Raw genomic sequence first — 7,835 nt, forward strand, 5'->3', positions numbered from 1 at the left:
CTGTACTGGAAGAATCGTTGGCTCCTAATGTAGATGGTCCACTGAAGACATTAGGTGGCACCCCGTTGCAGTTCTCAGAGCGGCATTCTGACTGGTTTGAATATTTTGTCATCGTGTTCCATTTATCTTCGCGGACCACACAAGCATCGCATAGCTTATCACAGACCGTCCTATTGCGTTATAAGTGGTCAACAAGGTTTCTTTGTCTGCACTCCAAGTGATGTCGGCTAGGGACTTGAGGACCGTGTTCCTATATGCTCGGACGACGAGAACATTTTGTCGAATGTGATACCTAGAATCTTGGTTTAGTTGGTGGTCAGAATTCTGCTAACATCGACAATGACATTCAACTCAGTGCTTACCTTTGCAGTACAGGTGGTGAACAGAGTGATCGTAGGTTCAGTGGCGGATATTTGCATATACATACATACCTCGAGTGGAAAAGGTGGTAAGATCAGTTAAGTAAGAGTTCAGCCTTTCATAAATGTCATCAGGGAAGGTAAAGTGCAATCATCCGCATTGGTTAGGATATTAATGTCGTCTTTAGGGGGTGGAATAGAGAAGCGGGAAACTCCCTGTTTCACTCTACGTGGCTTGGACTTATTGTTTCTGAATTCCACGTACCACAAACGTGGCCGGAAGGTAGTTATTGGCATTGAACTGCGTGGAGTGCTTGGCGGCATCAAAGGCTCTACTTGAGTCCTCGACTAATATGTGTGGAGATGGTGTGCATTGCTGTTGTCATGCTGTGCTGCTTGAGGAAACCATGCTGATGATCGGCAACTGGATAGCTATTTCTGACGCTAGAGGGGACTAAACCCTCAAGGGTCTTTGCTACGGGCGACAAAAGTCAGACCGACTTGTGGGATTTCCCTTTTGTTGGCATCAGTGGGACCAACCTGTCTATTTTCTAGACATCGCGAACAATGTGTGTGGCAAGCGTCTGGTTGAGAACTTTAGTGAGATACTCGACTCAGCTGTTTCAGCATTACCATGGAGATCGGATCAAGGCCCAACGCTTTGGATGATTTAGCATTCGAAACATCATCCATTGTAAATAGTGGTGGTTCCTTCCCATGAGGATATCTAATGCGATACAGTAGCAAAATCGATCAGCCTCATTCCGTTGCCGTATGTTAAACCATGCAGGCTGTACTTGCCGGTCGTAGGACCAAAGATATTTTCCCTCCCAATTTAAGCATTAAAGTCTCCTAGAACAATATTAATGTCATGGCCAGGGCCAGTGATCATATCCATATGGAAAGGCTCTTACGAAGCACCATTTCCTCTGGAGAGGGTCTTACGAAGCACCCTTTTCTCTGGAAAGGCTCTTACGAAGCACCCTTTCCTCTGGAAGGGATCTTACGAAGCACCCTTTCCTTTCGAAGGGCTCTTACGAAGCACCGTTTCCTCTGGAAAGGGCCTTGCGAAGCACCGTTTCCTCTAGAAAGGGTCTTACGAATCATCCTTTCCTCTGGATTTTACGAAGTCCCCTTTCCTGTGGAAATGGTCTTACGAAGCCCCCTTTCCTGTGGAAATGGTCTTACGAAGCACCCCTTCATCTGAAAAGGGTCTTTCGATACACCTTTTCCCGTAGAAAGGGCTTTACGAAGCACCCTTTTCTGTGGAAAAGGGTCTTACGAAACACCCTTTTCTGTGGAAAAGGGTCTTACGAAGCACCCTTTCCTGTGAAAAAGGGTCTTACGAAGCATCCCTTTTCCTTTGGAAAGGGTCTTACGAAGCAATATTTCCTGTGAAAAGGGTCTTACAAAGCAGCCTTTCCTGTGGAAAGGTTCTTACGAAGCAACCTTTCTTCTGGAAAGGGTCTAACGAATCACCTTTTCTTCTGGAAAGGGTCTAACGAAGCACCTTTTCTTCTGAAAAGGGTCTTACGAAGCACCCTTTCCTATGGAAAGTTGTTCCGGCGAAGCAGAAAGCAACATAACTCCTATCGCAGTAAACGTGAAGGCAGCACATGCCTGAGTAGTCTCGAAAATTCAATTCACCCACTCCATGCATTCATTACATCTCATATTGATATTTGGTATATGCGGATCATGCAAACGGGATAGAACCGTTAGCAGGCGAGGGATACTAGAGCGGCCTCTGGTAGTAGATTCCTTCCAATTTTTTCTTCTTTGAGCCACTGTATATCCTTATGATATTATTGTGTTTTTATGATTACTTGTTATATTTGTTTGATACTTTTATGTACATACATACATACATATGTACTCGTACATCACATAGTACATACATATAATATTAATGGATACATGTGTAACACAATATAAACACATAAACAACAAGGAAATATTGTTTATAATTTCTGTATGACTCCCACTCCCCACCCACTCATCCACTGCACATTCATTCAGCAAATTTTCTCTGGACGCCGTTCAAACGGCCATCCACGTGTCCCTGACAATGGAGATTTTAGTTACGAGTGCTTTTTATTGTTTTTGTTTTGTTGTTATTCATCTTCTTGTTTTTGTTGTGTCTTAATTCCATTTTTATTTTTCGCTTGTATTTCCAACATTCATCGGTTCAGTTCAAAGAAGAAGGATATGATTGCCGAAATTGTTACTTTTCAATAAAACGTATTCAATTTTCTTGTTCATGTTTATTTTTGTTCAAATGTTAATTAGTGCAAAAAAAACGAACATGAATGAATGAATGAAAAGAGAAACTTAAGATGTACTGAAGTCTGAAGTAGATGCATGAAAGAGAGGGGTTGATTTGGCTTGTAAAACTACCCGCCATTTGAAATTATCTGCTGGTTATGCTCAGTTTCGGTTTGACAACTGAGCTGTTAGAAAGTGCGCAACTTTTTTGGAATAAAATAAGATTGAATACGTTCATAGAGAGCCATGGGGATCCACAAAAAACTTCGATGATTTGTTTATTTTCGAAAAAGGAGCATATGGGTAAATTACAATGAGGCTGTCATAAGTGATTAAAGACCTCACATAAAGGTGACAAAGGAGACCTGCCGCACGAAAAGCCGCCTTGAATGGGGATCTTTTAAAATCACTTCTATGATGTGTGGCGAAACACCTGTACATCCGAGACATACCAGATCGCCTGAAGGAGGATTGCTACTAACTCATGCCGTTGACATTTTATCGCACTTATAAAGGTGCGCAAGTTATTTTAATCGACAGATTGTTGAGTACCCTGAGAGGGACAGGCCGAAGAAAAGAATACTAGTCGCATTAAATCGGCCATCCACGTGTCCCTGACAATGGAGATTTTAGTTACGAGTGCTTTTTATTGTTTTTGTTTTGTTGTTATTCATCTTCTTGTTTTTGTTGTGTCTTAATTCCATTTTTATTTTTCGCTTGTATTTCCAACATTCATCGGTTCAGTTCAAAGAAGAAGGATATGATTGCCGAAATTGTTACTTTTCAATAAAACGTATTCAATTTTCTTGTTCATGTTTATTTTTGTTCAAATGTTAATTAGTGCAAAAAAAACGAACATGAATGAATGAATGAAAAGAGAAACTTAAGATGTACTGAAGTAGATGCATGAAAGAGAGGGGTTGATTTGGCTTGTAAAACTACCCGCCATTTGAAATTATCTGCTGGTTATGCTCAGTTTCGGTTTGACAACTGAGCTGTTAGAAAGTGCGCAACTTTTTTGGAATAAAATAAGATTGAATACGTTCATAGAGAGCCATGGGGATCCACAAAAAACTTCGATGATTTGTTTATTTTCGAAAAAGGAGCATATGGGTAAATTACAATGAGGCTGTCATAAGTGATTAAAGACCTCACATAAAGGTGACAAAGGAGACCTGCCGCACGAAAAGCCGCCTTGAATGGGGATCTTTTAAAATCACTTATATGATGTGTGGCGAAACACCTGTACATCCGAGACATACCAGATCGCCTGAAGGAGGATTGCTACTAACTCATGCCGTTGACATTTTATCGCACTTATAAAGGTGCGCAAGTTATTTTAATCGACAGATTGTTGAGTACCCTGAGAGGGACAGGCCGAAGAAAAGAATACTAGTCGCATTAAATCTCTTCCTGCAGAGTAGGAACCACCACAATTTAAAATGGACGATGTGGCGAATGCCATCAGGAACGCTAAATTATCCAAAGCGTTGGAACCTGATGAAATCTCCATGGTAATACTGAAACAGCTAGATGAACCGGGGGTTGAGTATCTCACAACTGTTCTCAACCTCCCGCTAGCCACCAAAATCTTGTCCGATGTCTGGAAAATGGGCAGGGTGTTACCGCTGCTGAAGGCAGGTAAGGATGCCAGCAAAGGGGAATCGTACAAATCGTTCGGACTTTTGTCGTCCGTAATAAAGAGGTTTTAGTCCTCCTAGCATCAAAAATAGCTAACCATTTGCCGATCATTTATGGTAAACCGGAGGCTTAAAACCCTGGTCTCCACATTCACTCCGGTTAATGAGAGTATTGCCACAATTCGTATAAAAACGTTCGTATAAAAAAGTTCTTTAACATCAGTCTCATCTGCGCTCATGTCCCGACCGAAGAGAAAGGTCAATAGAGCTAGATACATTCTACAAGCGCTTTGAAAGTGCATATCATCGTTGCCCTGGCCATGACATTAATACAATTTTAAGTGATTTTAAAGCTTAAATTGGATGGGAAAATATCTTTGGTCCACGGTCGGTGAGGCTGTTCGATTTTGCAGCGACAAAAACATTACAGTGTGCAGCAACAGGTTCCAACACCTCATCAGAAGAGTTGCAACATTGGAGCCGGAATAACGGCAACTGTTACTGATTCGAAGAAGTGGGCCAGTTTTTTTAGTCGACAATTTGTCGAGCACCCCGGGACTGACAGAACGAAGAAAAGAGTACTACGTTGCATTAGATATCGTCCTGCCGAGAAGGTACCACCACAATTTACAATGGATAATGTAGCGAATGCTAAATCATTCAAAGAGTTGGGCCGCGATCGGATCACCATAGATCTGCCGTGAGCTGGATTTGCCAAGAATAGAGTATCTCGCTCCCGAAGTCTGGAAAATGGACTGGGTGGTCCCGCTACTAAGGACGCCAGCAAACGGTAATCGTACAAATCGGTCTGGCTTTTGTCGCCCGTTACGACACATATTAGTCGAGGACTCAACCAGAGCAAATCGTGTGATTGATAGAACAGTGTTGGTGGCGCTCGATTTATCAAAAGCCTTTGATACTGTCAAGCACTCCATGCTGCACAGTGGTTCCGCTTGTACGGAAAGGAGTGCCAAAAGTAGTTCTAATCGAGCTACCGCCTCGATATTTTAAACATTGGTTTATAACGAGGCAAAGAGATAGAAAAAAATTTAGTGGATGCAGGTCCACATTTAGGAATAGTCCCCATATAAAGGTACCGCTCGATTTTTGGTATTTTGACGAATTTAGACAAATTTTCCAAACGATTCGGTTGAAATTTTGCATTTTGAATTCTGAGTAAACAAAATACCTCCTTGCAAAAAATTTTCAAATATAGGTCCATGTTTAGGTATAGCCCCCATATAAAGGTACCGCTCGATTTTTGGTATTTTGACGAATTTAGCCAAATTTTTTAACCGATTTAGTTGTAATTTTGCATTTTGAGTTCTTAGTGAACAAAATAGCTCCATGCAAAAAATGTTCAATATAGGTCTACGTTTAGGTATAGCCCCCATATAAACATACCGCCCGATTTTCGGAATTTTGAACTATTTTTGCCAAATTTTCCAACCGATTTGGCTGTAATCTCGGATTTTGAGTTCTCTGTACATAAAATACCTCCCTGCAAAAAATTTTGAATATGGGTCCAAGTTTAAGTATAGCTCCCATACAAACATACCTACAGATTTTCGGAATTTTGACGGTTTTACAGGCGTGGCATAAGGAATAACTTACCGGGGGTAGATGGGGACAGCTGGATTCTTTTTTACCGTAAACTAGAGACTTCCCCTGTATTTAAAAAAATGTTACTTGACAAAAAGTCCAAGTCCATTGAGATCGTAACGTATGCGGATGATTGCACTACTTTGGCGTCAGGTACCTTCCCTGATTTCATTGATGAAAGGCCTAACTCCTATTTGACTTATCTTACTAACTTTTTTTACGTGAGGAATATTCAAATATCAGCCACAAAATCTACGGCCACTTCGTTTTCCACATGAACTGTATGGGTGAGCACTGTCTTGAATGTCATGGTCCACGGTAGCAGAATTCCAACCACTAACTACCCCAAATTTCTAGGGGTCACAGCTATCTGCGACAAGATGAGAAGTAGGAACAAGGTCCTCCTCAAAATTTGTTGACCACATATAACGCTATAGCTACATGCTACCAAAGACAATTATGCAGCATATGGGGTTAATACGCAATCAGTAGCAACGAAGTATACGAAAAGGTGTCGATAGAATGAAGTCTGAAAATTCGACCAAAACAACCTTCAAAAAGGCTGAGAAGAAGCCGGAAAGGCCAAATCCTTCGGGACGGTTTCACTTAACTCCAAGGGTGATTGAATTTAGTCAGCTAGTGAAAAAAGGGAAACTATCTGACTTAGGTGCAAACGATATCAGTCGGAACATCGATGGTTCTGGACAGCGTCAACTACTCTAAACGTCACCTTTCCTCAATGTACCAATTAAAATTAACAAACAAGTGGTTGTGAAGAGGATGAGGTCGTCCGAGGATAAGCCTACGGCCGCGAAGAAGTTGACACTGCTACATCCCGAATCTTTAAAATACTATGTGTGGAAACGGCGTGCCCTATTTTTTGTGGTACTATGCTGCTTCCGCAACCCGTGCTGATTAATTAATACGCAATCAGTAGCAACGAAGTATACGAAAAGGTGTCGATAGAATGAAGTCTGAAAATTCGACCAAAACAACCTTCAAAAAGGCTGAGAAGAAGCCGGAAAGGCCAAATCCTTCGGGACGGTTTCACTTAACTCCAAGGGTGATTGAATTTAGTCAGCTAGTGAAAAAAGGGAAACTGTCCGACTTAGGTGCAAACGATAGCAGTCGGAACACCGATGGTACTGGACAGCGTCGACTACTCTAAACTTCACCTTTCTTCAATGTACCAATTAAAATTAACAAACAAGTGGTTGTGAAGAGGATGAGGTCGTCCGAGGATAAGCCTACGGCCGCGAAGAAGTTGACACTGCTACATCCCGAATCTTTAAAATACTATGTGTAGAAACGGCGTGCCCTATTTTTTGTGGTACTATGCTGCTTCCGCAACCTGTGCTGATTATCCGCAATTCCATAGCACACTCTGATGTTGGGCAAAAGTAACACCTTACAAATCTTCGCTACTGGGGATAAAAGCCAGATCGGCTTGTATAACAGACCTTTGCTGGCCTCAGAAGCAGACTAATTCTGCACTTTTCTCAGGCTTCGTCAGATTGTTGTCGATTTGCTGAATAAATTGTCAACTAAAATGGCCTGGGAATCTATTCAACCACGCCGATAAACATGACATATCATCCCATTTCCCATGGTTAATTGGCGCCTTAAAATTTGTCCACAATCCTGCAGGACTTCAGATGTTCTAGCCATTTTCTTCCGTCGACGTCTTTATATAGCCCCCATAGAATGGTACCTCCAAAAATGTGGTATGTAGTCCTAGTTGAGGGAATAAGACTTTCCATCTGAAATTTGTCGGTATACGTTCACGTCTTCATATAGCCCCCATAAAACGGTATCTTCCGATTTAAGTATTTTTAAGGTTGGTATTTAGTCTTCGTTGGGGGTATAAAATTTTCCACCAGAATTTGTCAGTATATGTCCACGCTTTCATATGGCCCCCAGGGTCCCGTCCGATTTTCGGTATTTGAAGGTATCAGCAACATTATCAAAC

This window comes from Musca autumnalis, unplaced genomic scaffold, assembly GCF_047663935.1.
Source record: "Musca autumnalis isolate F117 unplaced genomic scaffold, ASM4766393v1 scaffold_5, whole genome shotgun sequence".
Lineage (NCBI taxonomy): Eukaryota > Metazoa > Arthropoda > Insecta > Diptera > Muscidae > Musca > Musca autumnalis.